We start from the raw sequence: 14,160 nt of genomic DNA on the forward strand, positions 1-14,160 counted from the left end.
ACGAAAGAGTGACGGAGGTGAGTCTGAAGAAGGCAGGAATCAGATCAAGAAGGATCCTGTACAAACATACAGCAAGTTTGAATTTTATTCTAAAGACACCAAGCCATAATGGATTTTCATCTGTGGTATGTCAGATTTGCCCTCTGGAAATGTGGAAAATGTATTGAAGGTGTACAATTTTGTATATGATGAGGAGGTTGTTATAAAAACTCAGGTGTCCCACAGCCAACATTGTTCTCAATGGTGAAAAACTGAAACCATTTCCTCTAAAATCAGGAATAAGACAAAGTTGCCCACTTCCACCACTATTACTCAACATAACTTTGGAAGTCCTAGCCATGGCAATCAGAGAAGAAAAAGAAATCCAAATTGGAAAAGAAGAAGTAAAACTGCCACTGTTTGCAGATGACATGATACTATACAAAGAGAATCCTAAACATGCTACCAGAAAACTTCTAGGGCTAATGAATGAATTTGGTAAAGTGACAGGATACAAAATTAGTAAACAGAAATCTCTTGCATTCCTATACACTAACAATGAAAAATCTGAAAGAGAAATTAAGGAAACACTCCCATTTACCATTGCAGCAAAAAGGATAAAATACTTAAGAATAAACCTACCTAAGGAGACACAAAACCTGTATGCAGAAAACTATAAGACACTGATGAAAGAAATTAAAGACTATACAAACAGATGGAGAGATATACCTTGTTCTTGGATTGGAAGAATCAACATTGTGAAAATGAGTATACTACTCAAAGCAGTCTACAGATTCAATGCCATCTCCATCAAACTACGAATGGCATTTTGCACAGAAATACAACAAAAATTTCACAATTTGTATGGAAACACAAAAGACCCCGAAGAGCCAAAGCAATCTTGAGAAAGAAAAACAGAGCTGGAGGAATCATGTTCCCTGACTTCAAATGGTACCACAAAGCTACAGTAATCAAGACAGTATGGTACTGGCACAAAAACAGAAATATAGATCAATGAAACAGGATAGATAGAAAGCCCAGAAATAATCCCACCCATTGATGGTCACCTTATTTTTGATTAAGGAGGCAAGAATATACAATGGAGAAAAGACAGCCTCTTCAAAAAGTGGTGCTGTGAAAACTGGACAGCTACATGTAAAAGAATGAAATTAGAACAGTCCCAAACACCATACAAAAAAATAAACTCAAAATGGATTAAAGACATAAATGTAAGGCCAGACACTATAAAACTCTTGGAAGAAAATTTAGGCAGAACACTCTATGACATAAATCACAGCAAGATCCATTTTGACCCACCTCCTAGAGAAAGGGAAATAAAAACAAAAATAAACAAATGGGATCTAATGAAAAAAGTCTTTTCACAGCAAAGTAAACTATAAACAAGACAAAAAGACAACCCTCAGAATGAGAGAAAATGTTTGCAAACTAAGCAACTGACAAAGGATTAATCTCCAATATATACAAGCAGCTCATGCAGCTCAATATCAAAAAAACAAACAACCCTATCCCAAAATGGGCAGAAGACCTAAATAGACATTTCTCCAAAGAAGATATACAGATTGCCAACAAACACATGAAAGGATGCTCAACATCACTAATCATTAGAGAAATGCAAATCAAAACCACAATGAGGTATCACCTCACACCAGTCAGAATGGCTATCATCAAAAAATCTACAAACAATAAATGTGGAGAAAAGGGACTCCTCTTGCACTGTTGGTGGGAATGTAAACTGAAACAGCCACTATGGAGAACAGTATAGAAGTTCCTTAAAAACTAAAAATAGAACTACCATATGACCCTACAATCCCACTACTGGGCATATACCCTGAGAAAACCATAATTCAAATAGAGTGATATACCACAATATTCATCACAGCACTGTTTACAATAACCAGGACATGGAAGCAACCTAAGTGTCCATTGACAAATGAATAGATAAAGAGATGTGGCACATACATGCAATAGAATATTACTCAGCCATAAAAAGAAATGAAATTGAGTTATTTGTAGTGAGGTGGATGGGCCTAGAGTCTGTCAAGCAGAGTGAAGTAAGTCAGAAAGAGAAAAACATATACTGTATGCTAACACATATATATGGAATCTAAAAAAAAAAAGGTTCTGATGAACCTAGGGCAGGACAGGAATAAAGTCGTGGATGTAGAGAATGGACTTGAGGACATGGGGAGGGGGAAGGGTAAGCTGGGATGAAGTGAGAGAGTGGTATGGACATATATACACAACCAAATGTAAAATAGATAGCTAGTGGGAAGCAGCTGTGTAGCACAGGGAGATCAGCTCGGTGCTCTGTGACCACCTAGAGGGGTGGGATAGAGAGGATGGGAGGGAGGTTCAAGAGGGAGGGGATATGGAGATATGTGTATATATATAGCTGATTCACTTTGTTATGAAGCAGAAACTAACACAACATTGTAAAGCAATTATACTCCAATAAAGATGTTTTAAAAAAAGCTCAGGTGAGAAGTAAGGAATGTGGAAGATAGAGTAGGGTTGAGAAAAGGTACTGGTTGTAGAGAGTAAGGAGGAATTTGACACTTGGTATCTGGATTGGAAGAGTGGACAGAGAAGTGGAGGTAGAGAAAGGCTTCCAGGTTTCTGAACCTGTTTTTATTTTTGGCATGAGATTGGGGCTAAGAAGATGAGGCAACAGTGGGGAAGGAAACAGAGGTGCCAACTGGGATATAAGATGACATCTCCCTCCCTCCCTTCTTTGTTTTCTTTCTATATCAACTCTATAGGAAGAAAACTGGAAAAGAGGTGATGTTGGATAAGCTATGTATCCTTTATAGCCCTCCATCTCCTATTTTTAAATAAAGAGGTTGGGTGACCACAGAAGTTTCTCCTAACTTGGAAATTCTCTGTTCCATGATATATCTCTATCAAGACCCACCTACCCAGTGTGGACTTCCTGAGCAGAGGGAGTTTTTAAGAAACTTTTGGTAAGAGAAAGATGAGTTGAGTAGAGAACTCTTAACTGTCTGGAACTGTCTGGAACTCAGAAAACCTGGCTCGGCCCAACTACTTGGAAGAAAGTCAATTCAAGATTTAGTTTCACCAAAAATGAGAATGAAAAATGGTAGACAAATGATGGCAAAGAAACCTTTCCCCTCCAGCTGCCTCTTACTCCAGGGAGTGGCTTGGAGAAGGGCTCTTCCTTTCTCCTACTCACACTACTTACTCTATTCCTAACCTAAACATTATTGATTCTTCTCTTTGTCCTGAATGATTTCTTAGGGTTCACTCTACTTCCTGAGGAGGCTCATCTTTGATATTCAACTTAAGCTATTTAGGAAATTCAAGTGTCATTCACTTTGGCTTTGAGAGAGACCTGTCTAATTGGGGATACATCTGCTCCCACTGTGGGGATCAAGGTCAGTATCTTATATTCCAGTTATTTGAAGCCTGCTCCTGGCCTGCCATCAGGCACATAGTGTATAATATTTATATCAGTGATCAGTGGAACCTTCCTATTGGATAAACAGGAATACAGCTTCTCAAATGTAAAGGGAAGTATGTTTCCTTTTCTATTTCATGTGTCCTTTTCATGTAATAAATATTACTGGCTCAGACAAAAGAGAAATCTCTAAAAACTCATCTATATAACTTGAGATTATACTTAAAGATGAAAATCAAATACAGGCAATAGATGGAATATACCAGAATTGAACTTTTAGGTCAAAGTACTGCATATCTTGATCAGGAATAGAACAATGTTTTTTAATTTGTTGTGGGTTATATAGCTATTCCTGATTTTGTCAAATGTAAAACCTTTTATCTGGAAATTATTTTTTATGTTTGGAACAAATGCTAAATCCTTTGTGGTTTTAACGTTTTATTTGCTATCTGCTCTACACATTTTCCCAGCTTTGGGAGTGCTTCCAGATAGACATCTGCATGGAATAATGGAGAAATCTAAAGAAGAAAGACACCAAACCACTTTTTTCAAATCACCTTAGGCAGTTGTTGATGAGGTGGCTTAATAGGAAGGTGAAAGCTTTGCTAACCTGCATCTCCATTTATTCAATAAAGTAAACAGGAGATGAACTTGGGTAATGGGGAATATTTAATTGCTGTAGAGTTCTAAATGCTTTTCTTTAAAAACAAAAAGCTAATGTGATTCAGAAGCTTTTTTTTAAGCTTCCCTTTTAGATATGCAAAGAGATACTTTTAACAAAAGGAAAAATTGTTTAAAATACAGTGTTGCTTAGCAAAAAATATTTATCATCTTCTCTTGTGACCCTCAGTCCAGGAGAACTCTCACCCTAGCTTCTCTTACTGTGCATCTTTGTACCTCTCAGTGAACCTTTGGGCTTTGCTTTCATTTCCTGTATGCCTACTACATACCATGTGCTTTACATATACTATCTCATTAAGCCAGTGCTGGGAAACAAAATGTTAAGTCCTTTTGAGATCTGCTCCCACCTGTTTTTTTCTTTCCCCGAATAGTGATTGAGGTTGAAATGCACAATCCAGTATTTAGGGTTTAATCTCAGGTTCACCACTTTTTATCCTTCTGCAAGTTACATAATATGTATCTGAGCCTCAGCTTTCCTAGGTGTGTATAGGTAGCAGTGTTTCTTGCTTGAGCCTAATTCATTCTTACTCTAGGAGACAAAGTGATTAGGATGTGTTTGGAAGGATCCACTATTTGAAGGGGGAAGATTCTGCATTCAGTAGCCTTTGCCCAGACAGACCTCTGAATAGCACAGAAGTTACATTTCTTTCTTTTCCTTATTAATATGCCACTTTATCTGGAAAAGGGCTAGCATTGCCAATCAAAGAGAGATAAGGACGTTCTCTATGGGCTGAAGACATTTAATGGACCAGCACATATTTTTCCAGTAAGCTACAGCAAACATTATTGGCTACTTAACCAACATCAGTTCCTTCCAAATAGTGCCACATTTTATTCAGATTTCCATGTTTAACTGTGTGGCCATGTGGTTTAGGAGAGGTAGACTCCATCCTCTCATGTGAGTACTGATTGGTCTAAGCCAGTTATTATATTATAACATCATATTCCTTTGCTGATTGGTCTGAGCATGAACAAGAGTGATACTTCAGATCAATGGGTCATGGGGAGATAACTACTGGGGACTTCTCATGATAAAGAGAAGATAAAGAATGGAGCAAACCTGGTAAAGATGATAGAATAGACATATGCAAAGAACTTAAGTCATGAAGCTATCACTGTACTATTGAATCAACTAATCTCATGGGATGATGAATGTTCTTTATTAAGCCACTTGATTAAGAGTTTTCAGTTATGTGCAGCTGAAAGCACCCTGGCTGACACAGAAGCCTGTTTCCTAGTCACCTCCTATAACTGTAGAAATGGAGGAGTGGCTCGTTTCCCTTTTAAAGCTCACAAGCAATTTCTGCTCCTGGCTCTTAGCTTCCGAGAAGCCAAGGAGGTTGGTGATATGAAAGGTAAAGTAAGTGGTTGAGGTGTGACTAGCCTAGAGGTCTATCTATGAGTTTCTTTAGGTAAAATTGGGATGAAATTCATATGAGAGGACAAGCCACCACACTAATGGTGTGGGGTCAGTTGTAGTTTAAGATAATGTTTTATCTCCTCATATGATTCAGAATTAGATACACCTTGCACCTTCCTCACAAGATGTGCAGAAACTCAAGAGACCAAAGAGAACTATCTCCCAACAACAGGTACTATTATTACCCTTATTTTACAAATGAGAAGATTGAGGTCCAAGATTATGTAATTTGCTCGTGGTTACATGGCCAGATTTTAATTTCTACCCTGCTTTTTCTTTGCTATGTGACCTTGCTTAATTTATATACCCTACCTATTCTACCTCCTTACTATCTTTACTAAGTCATTTCCTCCCCTTTCCCACTTGCTTATATCAACCCGTGCAACGTCTCACCTGGATCATTGTACCAGCTTCTAACTCTCCTACTCTTCCTCTCCTTCAACTTTTTCTAAAGATTGCAGCCAGGGTTGGCTTTCTAAAACGCAAATCTGATCATATGATTCCCCATCCTTAAAATCCTCTAATGACTCTCTCCTATGTACAGTACTTACCATGGTGTGTGTCATCCTTACACATTTGGCCCCTGCCTGTCTTTCTTATAGTCACTCCTGCCATAACTAATTGCAGTTCATATTTTTCAAGCTTCCATATGTCCACCTTTGTGGTTCCCTCGACTAGGAGAGGCTTTTCTCTCTCAGTCCATCTGGAAATTTCCATCATAGTTTTATAATTTTATATATTGAATTTCCTCAGTGAAGCTTTGTCAGAATCCTTCCCTCTCATCAAACAGATTAACACTTCCTTCTTTTTATATTTCCTTCTTCTGTCTTTCACCTCCTTATCCCTTTGGCTCTTTTCTCCTTTCTTGTGTCTTATCAAATTAAATCTCATAAGCTCAGCCACCTATGTACTGCCAATAGCAAAGATTCCATAATCCCCAGGACCATGTGCACATTCCACTCTGGTTTCTAGAGTCACCGTCCTCCACTTGTGAAGTCTTACCTGGCCTTTTGCAAAATTGAGTGATGATTTGACCCCTTCAAAAAATGCAGAGATCAGATCAGCCCTGGGCAGGGCTAGAAGTGGGGATTGACTAGAATGGGCATAAGGACAACTTTTGGGTTAACGAAAATGGTTTATAAATTGGTTATGGTGCTGGGAACACTTCAGGTAGATAAGATATAAGCTAAAGTTGTTGGGTGGAACTTCTGAGGCAATCTTCTTAAAAAGAGAGCAGATCCAGCTAGCACCTGTCCCTCTGACTCTTACCTTTCTTTATGCCTGGATCTTGGAAGCAATGGTGAAGGTAGAGCAGCTATCTTATCACTATGAGGCGACAAGCAGATGGGAAGGATGACAGAGAAGAAAACAGAAGGAGTCTGGGACCCCGATGAAAACGTTTTAGCATTCCTGGATGGCCTACTTCCAGGTACATCATTTGCACTTAAATTGTTTAAGCCACTGCTTTTCAGATTCCAGTCAATTACTGCCAAATGCAGTTTCTAACTGACTTTTTTTTTTACATCTTTATCGGAGTATAATTGCTTTACAATGATGTGTTAGTTTCTGCTTCATAACAAAGTGAATCAGTTATACATATACATATGTTACCATATCTCTTCCCTCTTGAGTCTCCCTCCCTCCCACCCTCCCTATCCCACCCTTCCAGGCGGTCACAAAGTATGGAGCTGATCTCCCTGTGCTATGCAGCTGCTTCTCACTAGCTATCTATCTTACATTTGGTAGTGTATATATGTCCATGCCTCTCTCTCGCTTTGTCACAGCTTACCCTTCCCGCTCCCCATATCCTCAAGTCCATTCTCTAGTAGGTCTGCGTCTTCATTCCTGTCTTACCCCTAGGTTCTTCATGACATTTTTTTTTCTTAAGTTCCATATATATGTGTTAGCATATGGTATTTGTCTTTCTCTTTCTGACTTACTTCACTCTGTATGACAGACTCTAGGTCTATCCACCTCATTACAAATAGCTCAATTTCGTTTCTTGTTATGGCTGAGTAATATTCCATTGTATATATGTGCCACATCTTCTTTATTCATTCATCTGATGATGGACACTTAGGTTGTTTCCATCTCCGGGTTATTGTAAATAGAGCTGCAATGAACATTTTGGTACATGACTCTTTTTGAATTATGGTTTTCTCAGGGTATATGCCCCGTAGTGGGATTGCTGGGTCATATGGTAGTTCTATTTTTAGTTTTTTAAGGAACCTCCATACTGTTCTCCATAGTGGCTGTACCAAATCACATTCCCACCAGCAGTGCAAGAGTGTTCCCTTTTCTCCACACCCTCTCCAGCATTTATTGTTTCTAGATTTTTTGATGGTGGCCATTCTGACTGGTGTGAGATGATATCTCATTGTAGTTTTGATTTGCATTTCTCTAATGATTAATGATGTTGAGCATTCTTTCATGTGTTTGTTGGCAGTCTGTATATCTTCTTTGGAGAAATGTCTATTTAGGTCTTTTGCCCATTTTTGGATTGGGTTTTTTGTTTTTTTTTGTTATTGAGCTGCATGAGCTGGTTATAAATTGAATGTGTTACTCATTGATCCTCTAGATTTTATCAATGTGGACACACAGCTTCAAAAATATATCAGTTAGAGAATTGGCATATTTTTGAAGCTGTGTGTCCACATTGATAAAATCTAGAGAATCAATGAGTAACACATTCAATCAATGTAGGTCAACCAACTTATTTGGGATTTTGACTCAAATCAGTCAAAATTATTTGCTTGCCTTACTCCTTTCATAATTGGCAGAATTTTACTTTCCAAACATCCAGGCATTTGCTTTTAGTTTTCTTTTTCCTCTACTGGTATAGATGCATCTTTCTTGGTCACAGGTTTGCTGCTCAGATGGAAATCAGGCCCTCCCCATTTCCACAAGTTGGAACAGGTTCTAATGTAATCAGTTTAGGTCAGCCCTGGAGAGTCCCTTTGTTCTTTGTTTTTATATAAAAATCTGTCAACCGGAACCAAAATAAATCAATAGTGGTTAAACATGGAAGTTCCTCTTTTCAAATTTCCTTGGACCCCTCAAGAAATCTGAAAACAAGAATTAAAGAGATTCCATTAGGAGTCCTCATGGAGGGTGGGAGGGGGATTAGGGCTGCCTTGGGGGTAGGTGCAGAGAAAAGCATGTGTTCTTCATTAAACTTGGCCCTGCCTGCTTCACCAAGTTCACCTCAGAGGACCTGGCTCAGTCCCAGGCATGGCAGGAGGGAGGTCTTGGGTTCTGCCAGGTTTGGTGCAGCCCACTTCTCTTCCTGGCCAAAAGATCCACAACTTACACACACTTGAGATGGAATCTATTCCATGGGAGGATGTTTCCAATTTTTTTCCTCCATTAGCAAAGGGTTCAAGTGGTTTAAACTTTACCTAATGATTCTCTAAGCAAATCCTCCTCATCTCTCCTCCCTGAGGCCACTTCAGTCCATTTTTCCTGCCAGCACTGGGCCCGCACTCCATGCCAGTCACTTCACTGTAGTTGGGAGCACCAGGTGGAAGAATTTGTGTCCTATCCTTACAGGCTCCTGAGCTATCAGAGTCTCCTGGGTTGATGGAGTGCTCCCATAGGCCAATCCCAGACCCTTGCAGGCAACTGCTTGGGAATCATGTGGGCAAAGCTTTTTTGGGGAGATATTGCTGCTGTCAGTCTTGGGGAAAGGGAGGTTGGGAGCCTGTGTTTTGACTCCATTCTGCAAGTGAGTCTGATGCAGAGCCAGATTCTTAGGGGCCACAAAATCCTCTGGTCTGGCCAGACGGCTTTGTTCACTGTTCCCTGAAGTGTTACTTTTGTCCACCTTTGCCAGGCCCGCCTCTTGCTCCATTCTTATTTAAATCCAACTATCATTTCAGTCCCTAGAGCCAAACTCAGTTCTAACAATCTTCATGAAGCCATTGGTGACAACTCTGGTTCAATGTTTCCTCTTTCTCTGAGCTCTCTGATGTTGGGCCCTCCCTCCATTTGGGGTGAGTCCAGAGAGCCATGGTTACTTCTCTTGTCATGAATATGCATTGTCTCATTTATCAAAGTGTAAAAGCCCTTATAGGTTGTGCATCTGATTTCTGGTCTTCTAGTGCCTCAGACTGAGGCACTGGGTTGGGACAGTCACTGCAAATGTCTAAACTATGAAGTTTGGCATCATACAGCCATGGGTTCAGCTCTAGGCTGAGCAATATCTAAGATCTATGACTTTAGTCAGATTCCTAAATCCCCTGGGTCTCAGGTGGCTCAGTTGAAGAGTAAAGGGCTTAGCACAGAACCAGGCTCCCAACAGTTGTTGACTAAATCATCATTATTAGTTATGATATATTTGGTTCTTGTTTTTCTTTCCATTCTTTTTATCTCCTTCACTCTTTGAAAAAAATTCCGATTGTTGGTATGAAAAGAATTTGGAGATACTAATATGAAGGTGATGTAAATATAACCTACAAAGGCAGGTCTGTTGCAGCTGTCACAGACTATACACCATGCAACCCCATTACATTTGAAAATGAGACACAGTCACACCATGGAGGTGCATTTAGCATATAAGCTTAGTGCTTAAGAAGATGTTGTTTCTCTCTAGGGGAATACAGATGGACTATTCTGATACCAGGTCAGCAATGTTGGTCTCTTTATAGCTTCTTTAGAAAAACAACCATATGCATGGTAAGTTGAGATCAATAACAGGTTATCCCTCCTTAATTATGCATGTATCATGCAAATATAAACATATACCTAAAATTAACTAAACAGAGAGAGTAAAACATAACGAAAGAAAGAGGTCTTACAGGTCTTTGCTGCTCAAAGTGTGATCTGCAGGCCAACAAAATTGGCATCAGCTGGGAGTTTGTCAGCAATGCAGCATCTTGGGCCCCACCTCAAATCTGCTGACTTAGAATCTGCATTGTAACAAAATCTTCAGGTGATTTGTATGCATGTTGAATTTTGAAAAGAGGCTGCTATAGAGAACCTTTAAAAATTAACAATAAGAGGTCTAAGACACTCTTCGGTCTTTCCCATAAGCCTGAACTGATGTCATGCCCTGTTGGTAGCACTTCCCTCCACACTCAAGAAGGGGCTCCTTTATTTCTTCACTTATGCTTCATGGGAATCTTTAATAGAAGTGGAATCAGTCATTGTTCACATATTCCTGCTCCTCAGTATTTTTGGCCACCATGCTTGCTTTAGGTAATAGATTCTAGAGGGATGAGATTGTGACCATGTTAGACCCATTAACATTTCTATCTCCCAGTGGTGGTACAAGTAGATAGGCTTGCAATTCATTTATTCATCAATGATTTTACTGAGCATCCAGGCATTGGGTTAGGCCCTGAAGAGGAAAAGGAGAACAGAAGATGGCCCTTGCTACACTTGATGAGGAAGTCATTATAGACCAACACGTAGGCAACATGACATGGGGTAAAGAAGAATTGACTTTGAACTCCACAGTGAACTTGCTGACAAAGGCCATTTTCCCTTTTCCTGCTTTGTAGAAAGGAAGGCCTGAGGAGGCGGCAGTTGGAATAAAAAAACTTCCGTGAAAGACATCTGTGAATCTGACTCACAAGATCCCTCTCTTCCGTGGAGAGCCTTTCTTCTCAGAGAGACACAATTTCTTCCTACATCTTTATTAACCCTTAATTCCAGGGGCCAAAAATGTCTTTAAATTTATTTCCTCCTGAACTGAGATTAATAGCTTGCCTTGAGTTTATTTTTCCCACCATTTCTCTACTTAGGTTTTTAAAAATATTTCACAGCATCTCTACTACAATTAGATCAGAAAACAAAGAAATAAACCTTATCAGTGATTTCTGCCAATATCTGGCAATGCCATGGAAGAGATGTTTTGATTAGGCAATTTTCATTACTGAAAACACTATAGCACAATAAATTAATTCAATGTTGTGCACTTATCTATTAGAAACATTACTATAGGAGTATAAAAATGTTAATTATTCATTATCATCACTCTGATTATTTGTTGTGGCTGATACTTACATTGAATATATTTTATATCAGTAATAACCTTCTGTCTACATTTACAACATGCTGTATCTTGGGGGCTTGTCAAGTTTTTTCCCCAAGCCTTTCCTTTATTAAGACACAGACCTCAGGAGTACATAACCTTTATGTTGAAGACTGATTTTCTTCTTTCATATAAAGAACAAATATTATAGATTAATTAATCCAGGATGATTATTATTTAATCACTCTTCCTCTGGCTCCACAAGGGATTTGGCTTTTATTCAGTTGCTCATTCATATTGTTATGAAGAATAAATGCAGTCATAAAATATTTGTGTGCTATGAACTCACAGAACAACTAACTGAGAACCTGGAAGGGGATGCCTGCCAGCCAGGCACCCACTTGAGTCCCACACCATGTGGCCTCAGCCTCAAACACAAGCAAATGACCTGAGGTGAAGAGACTGAATCAGTGCAGGAGAGCTTAGCCTCTGATCTGACTGGATTGGGGGCAGTTCAACCATAGACCTAATATTTCAGTCCCACAAAATTTACTGAGCACCTACTGTGCACTGTCACTGTGTTAGATTTGAGAATAAACTACCCACTCATTGCTTGACCTTGAAACCATTATTTACTGTTTTGTGCCTTGGTCTCCTCATCTGTAAAATGGGATAATAATAGAACCCACTTCATTGGATAGTGAGGATTAAGTGGGTTAATAATGACTGTTGAAACGCCTTGAATAGTGCCTGGCACTGGCAAGCACTCAAAAAATCTAGGCTATAATTATGATTCAGATGTTGTTTCTCTTGTCTAGATGGAGGCAGATGCATGAGAAGTAAGAAACACACATGACTAATTGTGCAGATGCAGCGATCAAAGTCTATTGACAGGCACAGAAGTGGGATGTAGTCAGTCAGCCTGGGGTGTGATGGGTGAAGAAAGACTTCCAAAAGGAGGAGATCTTTGGAGCTGACTCCAAAATGAAGATGCTGCTATGTTGAGTAGATCCACTGAGGGGTGGGTATGGGGGGAAGGGAGGGAGGGTTGTCCATGAAGCCTGAGAAGCTTGTGGGGAGGGAGGGAGATGGTTAGGTCAGCAAGGACCAAGTTCCGTGGAGACAAACATGGGGGGCTGGCAGCTTGGACTTCACCCTGGAGGCATCGATGAGCCATGAAAGGGTCTTCAGCAGGGGAGTCACAAATAGATTAGCATCGCCACAGCTTGGAGTGTGGAAGAGATGGTGGTCTGGAGAGAGACCCAATGGCAGCATCCAGGCAGGAGCTGTGAGGTCTGAGCTGAGGCAGAGAAATGTGTGTTCATGTGCAGAAGCTGTACAGAGGCACAGCTAACTCCACAACTGGTCCAAGGAGACATTCTGAGAGGAAGCGAAGATTTTGAGTTTGATTTTAAATACCAGCTATATTATTGGTGGGGTAAAATTGGGGGACGAGAAGAAAGGTGGATTAAGCATTATAGGTGAAAGTGCAAGGTGAAGTGACAACATGCAACATTTGTCATGTGCTTACTGCATGCCAGGTACTACACAAAATGCCTCACCTGTGTTACTTCTTTAAATCCTGGCAGAAGCTCAGTGAAGAAAACGCCCTTAGGATGTCCATTTTACAGATGAGGAAATGAAGGCTCTGATTGTTACATATCAGGGCTACAGAGAAAGAAGTGGTAGCTTTGAATTCTGGAACATTTCCCCTTGATTTTCATGGTCAATGAAACGAGTGATATAATTCTTGTGACTTCGTAGTGTTTTATTCCGTGTCTTCTACGGGAACCATCAGGGCCCTCAGACAGGGCTGTTGCCTCTGTGTGTGTGGTGGAGAGTCCACTGGAAAACCTACTGAGCTTTTGAGCAACCATGGTTACGTGTCATATAAAGTTTACACTTTAATTCCCATAGGAGATGGCTGCTCCTAGGAGGTGAGCGTTTATTCTCGCTAGACAAGGAGAAGGCTGAGCCTCAGGGGCCTGCTGCATCTTCCAACTACAGGAGACACCCTGGGCAGTGGCTTCTCAGCCAGCAGGACTAGTGATGCTGGTGTGTGTGTCTGGGTGTGGGGGACAGAAAGAGGTTTGGTGTGGAGGTGGAAAGGGGGTGGGGCTCCCTGAATCATGGTGAGCAAGATCTCTGAGCAGATCTGGGCACAAGTGCTCCAGAAAACACTCGGGACATCCAGGCTCAAGGCACTGAGGTGAAATATAGAAGAAAGCAATTTTCAAGGTCCTTCTCTCTCTGAGTCCATTTCCTTGTATGTTCAGTGGGTAGCTCTTCTGTGATGGGGACTGGAGATAACGTTGGTTAACCAGTATGAGACTCCATGACGGTTCATTTTTGTCCTGGGGAGGGGCTCCAGGCAACCAAGACATCCAAGATCTGCAGTGCACAGCAGTGTACCCACTGGCAGTAGAGGGGGCTGTGACTCCGGGCTTACAAGTAGGTTGGCTTCCAACAGAAATTCGAATTGGGGCTTGGGGGACTTTTTTGAAAGACAGACTGAAAGAGATTAATTAGCTTAAAAGAGTGCCCTTTACAATCAGTTTTCAACCCTGTCTACTTAGAATTGCTCAGGAAGGTTCTAAACATGCTAGTGTGCAGGCTGTCTCCCTAGAGATTCTGATCCATTTGATCTTGGGTGGGCCCAGGCATTGGTCT

Source organism: Mesoplodon densirostris, chromosome 8 (assembly GCF_025265405.1).
Source record: "Mesoplodon densirostris isolate mMesDen1 chromosome 8, mMesDen1 primary haplotype, whole genome shotgun sequence".
Lineage (NCBI taxonomy): Eukaryota > Metazoa > Chordata > Mammalia > Artiodactyla > Ziphiidae > Mesoplodon > Mesoplodon densirostris.